The sequence below is a fragment of the Felis catus genome, chromosome A1, assembly GCF_018350175.1.
Source record: "Felis catus isolate Fca126 chromosome A1, F.catus_Fca126_mat1.0, whole genome shotgun sequence".
Taxonomy (NCBI): domain Eukaryota; kingdom Metazoa; phylum Chordata; class Mammalia; order Carnivora; family Felidae; genus Felis; species Felis catus.
In genome coordinates, this window is record NC_058368.1 from 195,796,516 (window position 1) to 195,814,738 (window position 18,223).

The 18,223-nt window shown below is 36.3% G+C and overlaps 1 long non-coding RNA gene and 1 other non-coding gene across 4 annotated transcripts in view; both read left to right on the forward strand.

Annotated features, from left to right (window-relative positions):
* Positions 1–6,718: 6,718 nt before the first annotated feature.
* LOC111562273 overlaps positions 6,719–18,223 on the forward strand; it is a 34,938-nt gene continuing 23,433 nt past the window's right edge. For all 3 annotated transcript variants that reach the window (XR_006584974.1, XR_002745367.2, XR_006584975.1), the window contains exons 1-2: positions 6,719–6,890; positions 15,663–15,937. This is a non-coding gene — a long non-coding RNA (uncharacterized LOC111562273). The remainder of the gene's footprint in view (positions 6,891–15,662; positions 15,938–18,223) is intronic.
* Positions 14,963–15,069, forward strand: LOC111556758. The gene has a single exon (XR_002736491.1). It is a non-coding gene; the product is annotated as a U6 spliceosomal RNA (small nuclear RNA).

Here is an 18,223-nt window from a genome sequence, read left to right on the forward strand (position 1 = left end):
CAGTTATTTTCTGATTCCTGCCCTGCAGCCCCAACTGTTTTCTCTGGGAACAAAGAACACTTGTAGAGAAAAACTCTTCACAGGCTTAAGAACTTAATATTTCTAAAATATCTCCTCTCTTTGCTTTGGTTGTCTATTCCTGCATGAGCAGCTTTAGATGAGGACCCTTGCTAGAGGTTTCTGCAGAAGAGCATTCCTGGCACAAAGGAGAATGTCTGTATACTTATGTTCACATAGTTCTTTATATAGTTTCCACTTGATTCTTTCACATTTCCTGCCCACCAGATCCTCTTCCTCAATGGCTGAACTGTCTGTTGTGAAAAGATGGGAACCCCCTGGGTGAGAACCTCTTCAGGGGATGTCTAACATGGATGTGGGAAATTCCTAGTCCGTGCACGCAAATTCTTGGTCTCATTATGAGCAGTGAGCTGAGAACACTGTCATCAGATGTAATTGACAATTCATACCAGGGAAAGAATGCTTAGGAGTACATGTTTTGGGTTGAGCTGCTCTGATGTTTTCTCGTGGAAGACATCCCAACTGATGTCTTACAAAGGCATGAGAAGGACAAATAAATAAATAAATAAATAAAATTTTAAAAAGGATAAGAAAAAAAAAAGGAACATATCGGGAATACATAGAAATTTAATGAAGAGTGTGTTCTATATAGTGACAGATACAGAACTTATGTAGATATAACAAAGATTCATAATTCCTACTTTGCAAGCCTCCCATTTAATTTTCTGCTGTCACAAACCTCCAAGCAGCCTGTTGATCTGATAATGGACTTCTATAAACATCCAAATTTAGACTTAGCACCTACTGACTTAATACTTCACCATACTTTTTTTATTTTTTTGAGCATTTTATTAGAGGAGCTGATCAGTGCAATGAAGCAAGAATAGGAAAATGGGCATCGGATTAAAAAGGAAAAAGTAATAAGGACATAGATGATGCAGTGGTGTATAAGGAGAACAAAAATAACTGATTAAATATTAGAAATAAAGGAGTTTAGTTGCTTTATATAGTTTTAATATTAAAAAGTAAACATTCTACATATCAGCAGAGTGAAAATTTAAAAATGCCATTTACATTAGCATAAAAAATATGAACCCCCTAAAGTAAGTCTAATCATGGAGTATAGAACTTCTATATAGAAAATTATAAAACATTACTGAATAAATTAAACAAGGCTTAATTAAATAAACTGAGAGACTTACCAAGTTTTTTGGTTGAAAGACTCAATATCAAAGATGCCCATTTTCCCCCAAAGTGATTTGTATATTGTTGAGGAGATGAGAAAAATTGAAATCCAAAGGAATAAGCCCATTCGTAAATATAGAGTTAGCTTATTTTATTATTGAGCAACAACAAAATACCAGATAGCATGCAGGTAACCAGCAACTGGCTACAAATTTCTGTGTGGATTTAGCTCTATTATGTGGAATGAAAGCTACAGTTGTTATGAATCATCCCACTGTTAGTAAGTGGCAAGGACTCCATTTTTATCAGTAGTTAATTGAGCTTGCTCTGATGCCCTGTTTTGCTTAATTCTGTATCAGGCTTATTCTGATAGTCCATTCTTGATAAGTTTTGACAGTACCTCTTACCATGTTTGCCCATGGCACCGAATCTAGGACATATGATTATATCCCTCAACGTCTCTGAATAAAGATCAATTTCCCACGGTATTCAATGCATTTTATATCAAAACCCCAATAAGCTTTCTCTTTTTGAAATTTTTACAATTTAATTATAAAATTACATACGGAAATGCTAAAAGGTAAGACTAGCCAAGATACTTTTGAAGAGCAAATTTGGAGAACTTACCAGACTAAGATTTTCCATAAAGTGATAATTAAGACAACGTATTGCACATGGGCGGCCAAATAGACCAATGGTAAGAAAATCCAGAAACATAATTACCTAGAGGTATTTGAATTACAATATGGCAATGTAGAACAGTAGGAGAAATGTTGTGCTTCAATAAATGCTTCTGGCTCAGTTATCCATATGGGTAAAACAGAAAATGAAAACATAATTACTGCATACTATTCACAAAATCAGTTCCACCTAAACCTGTAATAGAGGGAAATGTATTGCAGTAAGTACAGATCAGACAAGAAGAAAGCCCGAAAATATCTAAGCATCCAACTCAATAGGTTAGAATAAAAAAGTATGGTGAACTACAAGAAAGTAAAAAAGGAAGTAATAAAAATAAGATTAAAAATGGAAAAAAAGAAGTAGGAACAACAAAATGTTGACTAAAAAGATCACTAATACCATGGCAATACAAAGAAAAAGGAGGTATAAATATCCATAGCAAGCAATGAAAGGAAACAGCATCACTTCAGAATCTACAGATAATTAAAGGATCTTAAAAAGATTTGAATACAACTAAATAAAAAATGCCAATTCATACATATATTCCAGAAAAGAGAGGAGCAAGGATTTCTAACATATTTTATGAGGCTAGCACTAATCATGATGCTAAAGCCAGACAGAGACATTATAAGAAAAATACATTTGGTGGCCAATGTTTTTCCTGAACATAGACCATAGCCATCCTTAACAGAATATTTGCAAATCAGATTTAGCAATAGTTTAAAAGGAAAGTACATCACGGCCAAGTAGTGTTTAACTTAAAAATGCAAGGTTGGTCCAATATATGAAATCAATTGGTGTCATTCATCATATCAGCAGCCTAAAAAAAAAAAAAATAATAACCATGTGATCATTCAATGATGCAGAAGATTGACAAAAATTCCACATCTTTTTAGAGCAAAAACTCAGTGAACTAGAAACAAAGGATAGCTACTTCATAGTGTTAAAGAGCATCTATAAAAAAAAAAATCTAGTCATCATATTTAATTGTGAAAGACTAAATGCTTGCCCCCAAGCATTTTTTTCATTTGGCAAATGGTCAAAGATGTTTGCTTTGCTCTCCCTAGTGAACATTGTGCTGGTGATCTTAGTGCAGTAAGGAAAGCAAGAAAGGGAAGGTGGTTGTGGTGGTGCAGCATACCTTTGGGGAAGGAAGAAATAAAATTGTCTCTATTGCAGACAACCTGGTCTTCCACATAGAATATTTCAAAAACTACAACAACCACAAAACTAATAGACTTAATAAGTGGCTCTTGTGTGGAATTTTAAGAAACAAATGAGCAAAGGGGGAAAAAGGCAAACTAAGAAACAGACTCATAACTATAGAGAACCAACTGGTGATTACCAAAGGGGAGGTGAATGGGGGGATGGGTTACATAGGTGATGGGGAGGGGCACCTGGGTGGCTCAGTTGGTTAAGCCTCCGACTTGACTTCGGCTCAGGTCGTGATCTTACTGTTTGTGAGTTCAAGCCCCACATTTGTCTCTGTGCTGACAGCTCAGAGCCTGGAGCCTGCTTCAGATTCTGTGTCTCCCTCTCTCTCTGCCCCTCCCCTGCTTGTGCTTTCTTGCTCTGTCTCTCAAAAATAAACATTAAATAGGTGATGGGGATTAAGGAATGCACTTGAACTGAGCACCAGGTGTTGTATGGAAGTGTCAAATCACTATATTGTACACCTGAAACTAATATTGAACTATATGTTAACTAACTGGAATTTAAATAAAAAGTGTAAAAAAAAAAGTGACTCTTGAAAAAAATAAATGGAAAGATAGTGTGCTTACAGATGGAAAGAGTCAGTGTTAAGATATCAGTTCCCCTTAAATTGATGTGTATGTTGAATCACCCACAAAAATATTCCAGCAGGCATTTTTGTAAAAATTGACAAGCTGATCCAAAAATTTATATGGAGGTGCATGTGGATGGCTCAGTTGCTTAAGTGTCCGACTCTTGGTTTCAGCTCAGGTCATGATCTCGTGGCTTTGTTGGTTCAAGCCCCACATTGGGCTCTGTGCTGGCAGTGTGGAGCTTGCTTGGGATTCTCTCTCTCTGCCCCTTCCCCACTTGTGCTCTGTCTCTCTCAAAATAAATAAATAAACTTAAAAATTTCTATATGGAAATGCAAAAGACCTAGCATAAACAAAATACCTTTTGGTCAGTGGGGGGGGGGGGTGGTGGTAAGAAGAGTCATATTACCTGATTTCAAGGTTTGTAAAGTTAGAATAATCAAGTCTGTGGTATGGGTGTAAGAATAGACAGGCCTAATGGAACAGGATAGAGTCTAGAAACCAAACCATACATATATGGACAACAGATTTTTAACAAGGTCATCAAAGTAACTCAATGGACAAAAGGTAGTCTTTTCAACAAATAATGTTGGAACAATTAGAAATCCATTTGCAAAAACAACCAAAAAGAATTTTGATCCATAGTTACACACCTTTTACAAAAATCAACTTGAAATAGGTCATGCATATATATGTAAAAGTAGAAACTATAAAGTTCTAGAAGCAAACAGAAGATAACTGACTTTCGTTATTCAACGGTTTTTCAAGCAAGAAATAAAAAAACCCCATGGCATGAAATTAAGAATTGATAAATTAGAGTTCATTAGAATGATAACTTATGTTATTTGAAATGCACTGTTAAGAAATTGCCATAGTTACAATACTTCAGATTCATCCTGCATATTGCCTCTGCCAGACCTGGTGTCAGTCATTCCTCCAAACAGCACTGGTTTCTTTTGTGGGCAATGGTACTTGAAAACCCCAGTCTGTCTGCCACAGGTACTCATATCCAATGGGGTGTCACTGAGTCTTGACCACCTTCAGTGGACATGGCAACAAATCAGAACATACTGTTTTAAATTATGAGTTTATACTGTTACATTAATATTTTTCATAAAACCCTGATATTTTACTAGTATTTCTTTCATCTTACACTGAAAATAATGATTCCTAAACACATTAGCAGAATTATGTAATTATTTTCTCTTATAGTATGCTTAAACAAATATCAAATATTCAACACTAATATTACTATAACAATAAATGAACAAAACTTCAGATGAACAAAATATTCTTATGTTGATAACCTTCTTCATAATATTTTTCCAGTTCAATGGCTATAAAAATTCAACCAAGTTAAAAATAATTACATTAACAAGCTAAAATTGCAAACTGATAAGTATCTAAGGAAGCATAGTCATGTATTAGATGGTCTATGAAAGCTCAAATTCTCCCTTCTTACTACCCGTAAAATTCTCTTTTTAAGTCATCTTTGCAGATGAATCATTGACATACTTCCCCACGTTGATTCTTAATTTCATATTCTAGATGTCTTTTTTGTTTTCTCATTACCAGCTCTATATCGTGCTTACCCACCAGGCATAGTCATGTCATCATCATTTCTATTCATATCATTACAACCAGGAATTTCATCTTCCTTTTGTGCCAATGAAAGACTTGATGTTTGAGTCCTTATCTGTAATAGCTCCAGAAGAACCCAGTCAGTCATCTTAATGAGGACCTCCTGTGGTACATCATATTGTGATATGAACTGAGGATTATACATTCTAATGGCTTATGCTTTAAGTGGATTAGAGATTTTGAAAAATTCCTGCCACGGGGAAATAATGTATTTCTGAGTTGGTGAGACTGAAAGATCACAGAATTCTCTAGGAATGCATTCAGTTACTGCCTAGCACTTACTCGTGCAAATCTGGATTTGTGAGAGATCTCAAGTAATCCTTGAGATGGTTATCTGGAAACTTCTCCAGTCTCCTGAACGACTATACTTCTTTCACACCACCAGGAGCTTCATATCGCTGATGGTAATAGACTGCACACCCATCATGACTTACCTCTTTACCATACAATGCATGCCATGTGACCACAACCTCTTGGAATCTTTTCACCAGATTAAACAAGATAGCATCTTCACACAAAGGCTGTAGCAATATTTTAAAGCAGGAAAGCTGTTTTGGGAGCACACAGTTTTGTATCATCAAAACAAAACAGAAAACTGTTTTTAATGCCTTTCCTTTATACCTGGCAGAAAAATCAAAATATCCGACAAACAAAAGAGCTACTTAGTTTTCATTTTTCAGAAGTCATAATTCAAACCCAGGTATTCTGATTTCAGAGTCCACACTTATAACCACTGTGTTGTGCTGCCCCTCCTGCTTTGCTCTCCCTTCTAAACTGTGCTTTGAGCTAGTTCATGCTTTGTGATGCCTGCACAAAGGCAGCATATAGTTGCTTTCTATTCAGCAACCTTCATTTTCACCAAAAAAGATCTGCACTTAAAAAAACTTTTTACATCTCTATTCAAAATTTTATCTTAATCCTAAAGCTTTGGTGTTCAAAAAGGACCAATCCTACATCCTGGCAGTGAGAATTGGTTGGAAACACATAAACATGGGGGCACCTGGGTGGCTTAGTCAGTTAAGCATCCGACTCTTGGTTTCCTCTCAGGTCATGATCTCATGGTTTGTGGGATTGAGTCCTGCATCTGGCTCTGTGCTGACAGTGTGAAGCCTGCTTAGGATTCTCTCTCTCCCTCTCCCTCTGCCTCTCCCCCACTCATGCTCCCTCAAAATAAAGAAACAAACACACATTTAAAAAATTGTTCTGGAAACACATAAACATGAAAATCAGGCTGGATTTTTAAATAAGCTAAGAAAACCGGTGCATAAAGAACATTGGAGAGACCACTGATGCTACATATTCAGTGAACCCCCCTAAGCTTTGTCCTTCTAAGATTGGACCATCTAGAAATATAGTACCTTGGGAGGTATGTCGTGATTAATGATACTCTCTTTTTGTTGCAGGTGGTGACAAAAAATTACCAGCAGACACTGGCTCTGGATTTTGTTGAGATGATCAAGAGAAAGCCTGATCAGATGTCTCATATTGCTTTAGGATCCCTTATCTAAGGAAACCCTTGGTGAGCTCCTGCATATGGCTGTCTGAAGAAGGTCACAGCATCCATAAGTATACCTATGAAAGGTAGGCCAAACCAGCCATTAGAGGGGCATTATGGTCACGTAATGACAAAACATGATCATGAACATATTGTAAGAGTCTCATACTATATACATGAAGTGGTACATTCCTTGCAGGTAGATTGGGACAAGCTGGAAGTATATGGTAGAAATGCTAAATAAACTAAAATAACTAAACATTTATAGCTAATAATCCAAAAAAAGGATAAAAAAGAATAACAAATATACAATTAATCCAACAGAAGGCAGAAAAAGGGAAAAGATAGCAAAAGATAGGACAAATAGAAATCAAAATTGAGATGATACACTTGATCTAACAAATATATATTTTCACATTAAATATAAATGATCTAAACACCAATTAAAAGAGTAGGTTGTCATATTGGATAAAAAGGCACAGCCCAAATTTATGCTGCCTGTAAGAAGCACACTTTAAATATAAAGACACAAATAGGTTAAAATAATGAAAAAAGATATACCAGGCTAACTCAAATTAAAATTATAGAAGGAACTGTATTAATATTAGACAAAATATATTTCAGAACTAAGAGTAATTACAAGGGATAAAGAAAAACATTTCATAATGATAAAGGGGTCAGTTTATTAAGAGGATGTAATCCTAAAAGTTTACACACCCAATAGCTGAATTTCAAAATACATGAAGCAAAGACTGATAGAACTATATGGAAAACTAGACAAGTTCATAACTGTAGTTGGAAATTTCAGTCCCCTCTCTTAATAATTAATTGAACATGGAGATAAGCGATCAGCAAGGATAGAGATAGACTTGAACATCCTCACTACCAACCAACTCGACCTAATTAGCATTTGTAAGAACATTCCACCTAACAACAACAGAATACACATTGCTTTTAAGTGCATGCAGAACATTTACTAAGGTAGATCATATTAAGGGGTCATAAAACAAGTCTCAATAAATTTAAAAGGTAAAGTGTACTTTCTGAGCACAACAGCATTAAGTTAGGAATCAGTAACAAAAGTATCTCCCAATATTTGGAAACTAAATACATCTTTCTGAATAATCCACTGGTCAAAGAAAAAATTAAAAGGGAAATAAAGTATTGTGAACTGAATGAAAATGAAAACATAACATATCTAAAGTTGTGGGATGCCTCTTAAAGCAGTACTTGAAGGGAAATGTAAAGCACTAAATACCTTTATTGGAAAAGATGAAAGGCTATGGCCTCTCACTTTCCACCTTAAGAAGCTAGTAAAAGGGAAGAATGAAACCCATGGTAAAGAGAAGAAAGGAAATAATGAAGTTCAGAGAACAAATCAAATGGGAAAAAAATAGAGCAAATACAGTTGACCCTTGAACGATGTGGGGGTTAGGGGTGCCAGTCCCCCATGCAATTTGAAAATCTGCATATAACTTTTGATTCCCCCAAAACTTTACTAGTATGCCTACTGTTCTCTGAAAGATTTACTGATAACATATAAACAGTTGATTAACACATATTTTGTGTGTTGTATGTGTTATACACTGTATTCTTACAATAAAATAAGCTAGGGAAAAGATAATATTAAGAATATCCTAAAGAAGAGAAAATAACATCTTAGTGCTGTACTGCATTTATTGGAAAAAATATGTGTATAAGGAGACCCATGCAATTCAAACCTGTGTTGTTGGAGGATCAACTGTAAAAGAAAGCAAAAGTTGGCTTTTTGAGAAGATTGATGTGAGTCACAGTCTCATCAGGATAAAAGAGAGAAAACGATCGGAATCAGAAGTGGCAGAAGTGACATAACTACAGATTCTGCAGACATCCAAATAATAAGAAAATATTATGAACATCTTAATGCCAGTAAACCTGATAGCTTGGATGAAAGGGACAATTCCCGTGAAAGATCAAAATACAAAAATCAATGTATATCTACATAGTAACAACAAACAGAAACCAAATTTAAAAACAGTGCTAGGGTCATCTGGGTGGCTCAGTTGGCTAAGCGTCCAACTCTTGATCTCAGCTCAGGTCTTGATCTCAGGGTCGTGAGTTCAACATCTGCGTTGAGCTCGGTATTGGGCATGAAGCTTACTTAAAAAACAAACAAACAAACAAAAAAAACCAGCACCAGTAGTAGCATTAAAATATGCAATATAAATATACCTAATAAAATATATGCAAAACCTATACACTGAACACTATAGAACACTGCTGAGAGAAATAAAAAGAACCCAAATAAATGGAAAACTGTATCTGGTTGGTTGGGCAGAAGACTCAAGATCCCAAGTTTCCCCAAACTGGTCTATACATTTGACATAATCCCTATCTAAATCTCAGCAGGCAATTTTTGTTTGTTCGCTTTTGTAGAATTTGGCAAGCTGATTCTAAAATTCATATGGAAATACAAAAAACGTAAACAAGTCAAAACATTCTTGAAAAGGAAACATAAATTTGGAGAGCTTCCTACTCAATTTCAATACTTTCTGTTAAAGCTACAGTATCAAGAGAGTGTGATACCAGCTTAAAGTAAGATATATATGACTCCATTTATATGATGTCCTGAAATAGGCTAAATTAATCTCTGATATAAGAAATCAGATTGTACACCCAAAACTAACATAACACTGTATGTTACCTATACTGGAATTAAAGTTTTAAAAAAGTCAGAGCAGTAGTTGTCTCAGTGAGTGGGTTAACTGGAAGAGACATAAAGGAATTGATGAAAATTTTCTGTATTTGGGTATGTATTTCTTAAAACTCATCAAGCAATTCACTTAAATTGTTTGCACTTCACTGTGTGGTACTTATATACAATGAAACAAGACAACAAAAAATCACATTGTAGATGAAAAAAACACAAAATTTGTAGCATTATAAATGAAAAGTATTTCAGTGAGAGAACAGAATATGAAGGTGCAACCTACTTTATATATTTTTTTAATGTTTATTATTTATTTATTTATTTATTTATTTATTTATTTATTTATTTAAAGAGAGAAAGAGCACAGAGGGGGAAGGGCAGCGAGAAAGAGAGAGAGAATCCCAAGCAGGCTCCATGCCATGAGCGCAGAGCCCAATGAGGGGTTCAAACTCACAAACTGTGAGATCATGACCTGAGCTGAGATCAAGAGCCAGATGCTTAACCAACTGCACCACCCAAGCACCCCATCTACTTTGTATTTTTTAACAGTAGTTGGTAGTGTTCTGAGGTTCAGGTCTTTTGGAAAAGGATCTTCATACTATTATGGTTATAAAGCAATGAGATGATTTGGAATAACCTGCTTTAATATCTGTATTTGTTGCCTATTTCCATATTTCCTCCTTTTTAGCATTTCCACTTAGGTATATAATCTTAGGCTCCTTTCCATTGGCTTGTATCAAGGTTTCTGGGATCACATAGGATTACAAAACAAACCCAAAACAAAAGGGGCGGGGTCTATGGTTGTATCCTGTCTTCAGAATTTCAGACCTCCCCGAGTTGTCTGGACTGGACAAGTGCTGTCTCCATGCTGAGACCGATAAGCTTGAAACCCACGACCCGTGGGCAGAAGTGTCTGTTCAGGGTGGAAGCAGAGGAAGATGAGGAGGAGGAGGACAAGAAACCCTTGTCCTCAACACAAGTGGTTTTATGCTGGAAGCCACAGGTGACTACTACCACCTAACATCGAGGAAGAGTGCTCTGTCTTCAGCCAGGCCTTTGAGGAAAGGGAATCTGACAATGGGTCTGACACAGATGAGAATCTACCTCCCAAGCTGAGCAGATTGAAAATGAATGTGGCTTCTCCCGGGACAATTCACAAATGCTGCCACCAGAAGAGAAGTCAGGGCCGGGGCTCCAGCCGCAGTACTTTGGAGGCCAGAGACGATGCCGTTTGATAAAGGTATTCTGGCCTTATTGCTGTTCCTGGAAATGTCCCAAAAGCTTAGAACAATGCCTGTCGCCTGTCAGGGGCGCCCGGTGGTTCAGTCTGACTTTGACCCACGTCATGATCTCACAGTTTGTGAGTTCGAGCCCCGCGTCGGGCTCTGTGTTGACAGCTCAGAGCCTGGAGCCTGCTTCAGATTCTGTGTCTCCCTCTCTCTCTGCCCCATCCCCACTCATGCTCTGTCTCTCTCTGTCTTAAAAATAAATAAAACAGGGGCGCCTGGGTGGCGCAGTCGGTTAAGCGTCCGACTTCAGCCAGGTCACGATCTTAGCGGTCCGTGAGTTCGAGCCCCGCGTCGGGCTCTGGGCTGATGGCTCAGAGCCTGGCGCTTGCTTCCGATTCTGTGTCTCCCTCTCTCTCTGCCCCTCCCCCATTCATGCTCTGTCTCTCTCTGTCCCCAAAATAAATAAACGTTGGAAAAAAAAATTAAAAATAAATAAATAAATAAATAAATAAATAAAAACATTAGAAAAAATTTTTTAAAAAAGAAAAATGCCTGTCACAGAGTAGGTATCCCATAAATATTTGCCAAATGAATTAAATAAAAATTTCTTGATTCTGTTCATGGGAAAATAGAGACTTAGGTAGCTGCAGCCTTTCAGTTTAGTAAGTGTTATTTAATATATATTTTGTAGGGGCAGAGAACATATGCCTTAGGCTTGTCTATAGCTAAAAAGCTGGTTGTTGGAGGAAAAGTTGGCCTGGAAGCTTAGAGAGGTAATGTAAGAGTTAGTGAGCGTTAGTTGAGATCAAGAGAAATGAGGTAGATTCTATGATAAGCTAGCAGCAACTGGGTGATAACTAAATCACCCAATAAGTATGACAGGTTACTTCATACTTCATGTATGATGACTTCTTTGTGTTCATGGCACCCAAACCCCTTATTGACCAGAAAGGTCCATGAATCAGACCTGCTGTCTCTAGCCTTAGCGTGGTGGCTCTCGTGACATTAGAAGCCATATTTATTTGGCATCTGATTTAAGTGACAGAGTCTGTAGAGAAAAGTCCAGATAAGTTCTCAAGTTGCTATTGCCATAATTAAGAAACTGTGCTGAATGTTTTGAAAAACATCACAAACATCACAGCTCTCAAAATCCACTTAAATCATGTGATTTAAGATTAAAGACTGGCAGAAAAAATTTAACCATATAAATGACCTATTTGACAACTCCTGTACATTTGAATTAATTTTCTGAATATGTGTTGCTTCATATTATTTTTAAAATATTTATATAGGATAAATTTTTTTTTCAATGTTTATTTATTTTTGGGACAGAGAGAGACAGAGCATGAACGGGGGAGGGGCAGAGAGAGAGGGAGACACAGAATCGGAAACAGGCTCCAGGCTCTGAGCCATCAGCCCAGAGCCTGACGCAGGGCTCGAACTCCCGGACCGCGAGATGGTGACCTGGCTGAAGTCGGACGCCTAACCGACTGCGCCACCCAGGCGCCCCTAGGATAAAAATTTTTAATGCATTTCTCTAAAGTGTTTACAAACCCACTGTAATTATGTGTAGCATATATAGATATGAATGATTTATTCTAATTGTATTATTCTCCTTATCCCAAATATTTTTCTTTCTAATGCTGAATACCCTTAGATTTATTTTTTTATTTTTTTAATGTTTGTTTATTTTTGAGAGAGAGAGAGAGAGAGAGGGAGAGGGAGTGGAAGAGGAGCAGAGAGAGAGGGGGACAGAGGATCCTAAGCAGGCTCCATGCTGACAGCAGCAGAGAGCCAGATGTGGGGTTTAAGCTCATGAACCATGAGATCGTGACCTGAGCCGAAGTTGGATGTTCAACCCACTGAACCACCCAGGCATCCCAGAATTTTTTATTTTTGGATTCAAGTTAGTTAACTGAATCCCCTTAGATTTTTAAATTCAAAACCTGAACAATATCACAGGATATTTGATGCCTAAGTTAGATCTCCATGGAAAATTTAGCCTACTATCATGGGCTCCATGATAAAATATCTAGTTCATAGACAAGAACTAAATTAGTCATAATATGGGGTAATTTTTGTTTTCTAGTTATTGTGAAGTTGAGAGTATCATTTAGACATATAATTCTCAAGGTTTAGTGTTCGTTATAATTACTAGGTTCATTCCAGTCCAGTTAAATGTTCAGAGCTGTGTAAACATGGATTCAAAACCAGAAAATGTTTCCTAAGTTCTAGCTACTGGAAAAGAAGCTTGACATATGGTAATGTGGAAACATTTTCTAGAAATATCAAGTTGATACTCTTTCCTATTATACTGGATTCAACAAGTATCAAGAGTTTTGACTCTCTCTTTCCCAGGCTCAGTTAGAACACCATGCAGACACTGAGAATAGTATGTACATATGCTATTCAGACTTGAGTGTTGAGTAAATAGAATTGCCTTAAATGAACAGAAGAGAAATAGAAGGCTCATAATTACTTGATAATTTTCAGCCCAATCTAACTGGAGTTATGGTATTGCCATTCATAGCTTCTGGGATAACTATTGGTGAAACAAGTTTTGGAGGGAAAGTAATAGTTCCATATACAATGTTGATCTTTTCATCAATATGTAAGAGCTATAAGTTACAATTTTTATTTTTTATGTTTTTTTAACATTGCCAATTGTAAATTTTTGATAACTGGTTGTATTTTTTGTGGGTGCATTTTTAATCAGACTTTTAAATACATTTCTCACACAAAGATGTTTAAATAACTCTTGGGGCACTTGGGTGGCTCAGTTGGCTAAGTGTCTGAGGCTCAGGTCATGATCTCATGGTTCATGAGATCGAGCCCCATGTGGGGGCTCTGTGATTCTCTCTCTCTCTCCCTCTGCCTCTCCCCTGCTTGCATGTTCTCTCTCTCTCAAAAAAAAACTTTTTTTTTAACTTTTAATTTTCTTTAGTACATTTTAACCTTAACTCTTAAATCGTTTATCTATTTGAAGTTATTCTACAGTAAACTACGCAATATGAGTGAAATGTTCCTCCCTAGGGCTATCCAGTAGTCTCAATTCTCAAGTCTAATTATTGAACATTTCATCTTTCCTAGGCTGATATGAAGCATCAACTTCACAATATATGATATTTTTGTATGTGATTGAGCTTATTGTTTTGTTCTTTTGAGAAGACAGTATATAAAATCCAAGTTTGGAAATGTGAATATCAAGAGCCATTGGAACATCTGTGTGTCTCTGAATACTTCCTCTAATTTACCCCCATTGTTTATAATTTTCTGCCTCACTCAAGTCCAATGTACTGCATATATTGAAACATGCTTCAATTTTATCATATGCAAACTGATCAATATATCATTTGTATTTATAATTTACTCTAAGTATATTCATCCCATCTGTCATGCCTGCTGCCTTTAGCTTTCTTTGCTCCCTGCTTTGCATTGCATGCCCCACTGATCCTCAGTGTAGACAGAGATGACAGCTGGAAGATATATTAAAAGAAGTTCTAGATTATGAAGAACTATGAGCCCAGAGGATGGTTAAGAGAGGTGAGGGTCAGAAACATTCTCACTGGAGCCCAGTGTTCCTTTCATGCATGCTCAGAAATGTGTCATTGTCTTTCCCCAAGTACCTTAAGAGAAGCCACATTCCACAATGCACAGTACGGTGTCTGGGGAGCTCTGGATGTTCTGACATATTCTAATTCACTCTCAGTGAATTCACTCTCCCTGCCACTGTCATTACTGCAATTCATGCAGGTCCCTGCAAAAAAATAAATAACTAAATAAAAAATAAAGAATTAAAAATAGCTCTGTAACTCTCTCCTCCATGTAAGCACTCTGATGGAATTTACAAGTAAGAAGATAACCAAAGAAGTTCTCATCTAAGAATGTTTTTAGCAGCATTTTTGCATTGCTTATTATAAACTAACCTGGAATTTATGGATTAGGGGTCATAACTCAGAGAACAGAAGTTAGTCACATAGGTTCCCTGTGTAACTGATGGAATGTAAAAACTAAGAGGCCCTGAACTTAAACAGCTTCCTCAGGCAAACTGTACAACACACACAGTGAATATTCATCTCTTATTCTGAAAACAAAATATATCCCAGTGCAAAAATCTATTTTTTGGAGGCACAGATGATAGTTTGGACTCCTCCAGAGATAGATATCGCTATCTTTGTGCCTGCTTTTTGCTTGTATCCTTCACTAATTATTAGTAAAATTTGCTATTAAGTACACAGCAGTGCTCACTTCGGCAGCATATGTACTAAAACTGGAATAATGCAGAGAAGATTAGCATGGCCCCTGGGCAAGGCTGAAACGCTATTAAGTAAAGTGTATAATTTCTAGGGATCTACTTTGACAATTTGACTTCTGTGGGTAGTGTGAGGACTTTTGATCAGAGCTGTGCCATTCAACTGGCTTTTGGTGTGCTTCTGAAATTGCTATGAATTCTTATGCTCAGTTTCTCATTATTATCTTATTTTCTCCAAAATTTCAATTATCTTGGGTCTTTAAATTTTCTTGTTCTTGTCTTTTTCTACTACTTTAAAAAAATAAACGTTTATTCATTTTTGAGAGAGAGAATGAGCAGGGGGAGGGACAGAGAGAGAGGGGAACAGAGGATCCAAGGTGGGCTCTATGCTGATAGCAGCGAGCCCAATGTGGGGCTTGAACTCAGGCACTGTGAGACCATGACCTGAGCTGAAGTCAGACACTCAACCAACTGAACCATCCAGGTGCCCCTCTACTAATTTTGATTCCTTGGGGTAATCATTAATTTTGATAAAATTATTCATAAAATCATTGTTTTCTTCCTAAGTTATATAGGAGTTAGGAGTTAGGCAGTCCTTCTGTTTGGTGCATCATATTCAAAATACTCAAACTAGAATCAAAACATTTGATTTCTTAATTGAACTGCTTGTTCCCTTCTCATTTCACAGGAATGGAAAGTTCCTCACATGTTCTCACCAAGAACAGTGATGCCAATTCGGTCCATCTGGTGTGTAAAGCTGCAGAGTGGTACCCAGAGCCTGAGGCAAGCTGGAAACCTCCAAGGGCATAATTTAAAGCCACCCTCTGAAAATGACGGAACAAATGGGAAAGGCCTATTCTCTAGTGGAACTTCAGTCCTGGTAATTGAACTCAAAAATTGTGCTCTGTTCCATTCTCAACTCCAGGCTCAACCAGAAAAAGTGGACAACGATTTCTGTTTCAGGTTAGTTTGTCTATAATTATATCTCATTGCCTGGAGAAGTGCTTTAAAATTGAATGCATATTGTTGAGTTTCTAACAGAAAGGAAAATGATAACTGAGTTCCTATACTGTACTTTTTAGAACCAAATGAACACTTACCAAAATAACTACATCATTCTCTTCTCTGATCTTTATCATTGTATTCTTTCTGCTAGCTTTGAGTTTACATTGTTCTTTTTCTAGCCCTTTAAAGTGTAAATTTAGGTTGCTGAATTGAAATCTTTCTTTTTTAACATAAGCATTTACAGCTATAAATTGTCTTTTTAGTATTGTCTTTTATTGTATTCTGTAAGTTTTAACGTGTGTTTTGTTTTCATTTGTCTCAAAATATTTTCTAATATCCTTTGCAATTTCTTCTTTGACCCATTAGTTGCTTAAAGTGGGGTGTTTAATTACTACATACTTGTGAATTTTTGGTTTTCCTTCTGCTATTAGTTTTTTGTTTCGTTTCATTGTAATTAGAAAGACACTTTGTGCAATTTTAGTTTTTTAATACTTCTTAACCATTGTTTTGTGGTCAAACATATGGTCTGTCCTGAAAAACAACCCATGTGCACTTAAGAAAAGTATTTTCTGTTGTTGTTGGAATGTTCGATGTGTCTGTTAGATGTATTTGACGCTTTGGTGGTGTTCAAGTCCTCTATTTCCCATTGATATTCTGTCTGGTTGTGTTATACATTATTGAGGTATTGAAGTTCCCTACTATTGTTGCAGATCTATTTCTGTCTCTGATTCTAACAATATTTGCTTCATATAGTTTGGAGGTATGTTTGGTGCATATATGTGTGTAATTATCATATCTTCTTGGTAAATTGATCCTTTTATCAATATATAATGTCCTTTGACACTCTTTTTTTAAAAATATGTTTACTTATTTTTGAGAGAGAGCATATGGGAGCAAGCAGAGGAGGCGCAGAGAGAGAGGGGGACAGAGGATCTGAAGCGGGCTCTGTGCTGACAGCACAGAACTCATGAACTGTGAGATAATGGCATGAGCCAGTCGGATGCTCAACTGACTGAGCCACCCAGGTGCCCCTTTCTTTGTCTCTAATGACAGTTTTTGACTTAAAGTCTATTTTATCTGATATTAGTATAGCCACCCCACTCTCTTTTAGTTACTATTTGCATGGATATCTTTTTCCCATCCTTTCACTTACACATTCTTGTGTCTTGTGGACTGCATATACTTGTATCATTTTTTAATCCGTTTTGTCAATCTCTACCTTTTGATTGGGGAGTTTAATCCATTTACATTTAAAGTAATTGCTGGTAAGATAGCACATACTTCTGCCATCTTGTCATTTGTTTTTTCTATGTCTTACAGTTTTTTGTTCCTTGTTTCATTACTATTTTTCTTTATGTTTAGTTAATTTTTTTGTATTTACATGTTTTTATTCCCTTCTCATTTCCTTTGGTGTATATTTTATAGATACTTTTTTGTGGTTACCCTGGGGATTACATATAACATCCTAAAGTTATAACAATCTATTTTGAATTGATGCCAATTTACTTTCAGTCATATACAAAAACTCTATTTCCTTACAGCTCTACCTCTCCTTTGTTATCGATGCTATAAATTAAACTTTATATATTGTGAACCTATTAACATAGATTTATTATGTTTTATCCATTTGTCTCTTAAATCCTATAGAAAATAAAAAGTGGAGTTACAAGCATACCTTAGAAGTATTGCAGGTTCAGTTCCAAACCACAACAATAAAGAAAATATTGCAATAAAGCAAGTCAAATGAGTTTTTTGGTTTTCCAGTGCATGTAAAACTTAGTTTATACTGTAGTGTAACTAAATCATAATAGTATGTCTAAAAAATGTATATACCTTAATTTTAAAATACTTTATTGCTAAAAAATGCTAACCATCATCTGAGCATTCAGTGAGTTATAATCTTGCTGGTGTAGGGTCTTGCCTCACTGTTGATAGCTGCTGACTGATCAGGGTGGTGGTTACTGAAGGTTGGAGTGGTGGTGGCAATTTCTTAAAATAAGACAAAAATGAAGTTTGTCACATTGATTGATTCTTTCATGAACAGTTTCTTTGTAGTATGCAATGTTGCTTAATATCATTTTACCCACAAGTTTTTTTTAAAAATTGGAATCAACTGTCTCAAACCCTGCTGCTGCCTTATCAACTTAAGTTTATGTAATATTCTTTTTTTTAATTTTTTTTAACGTTTATTTATTTTTGAGACAGAGAGAGACAGAGCATGAACAGGGGAGGGGCAGAGAGGGA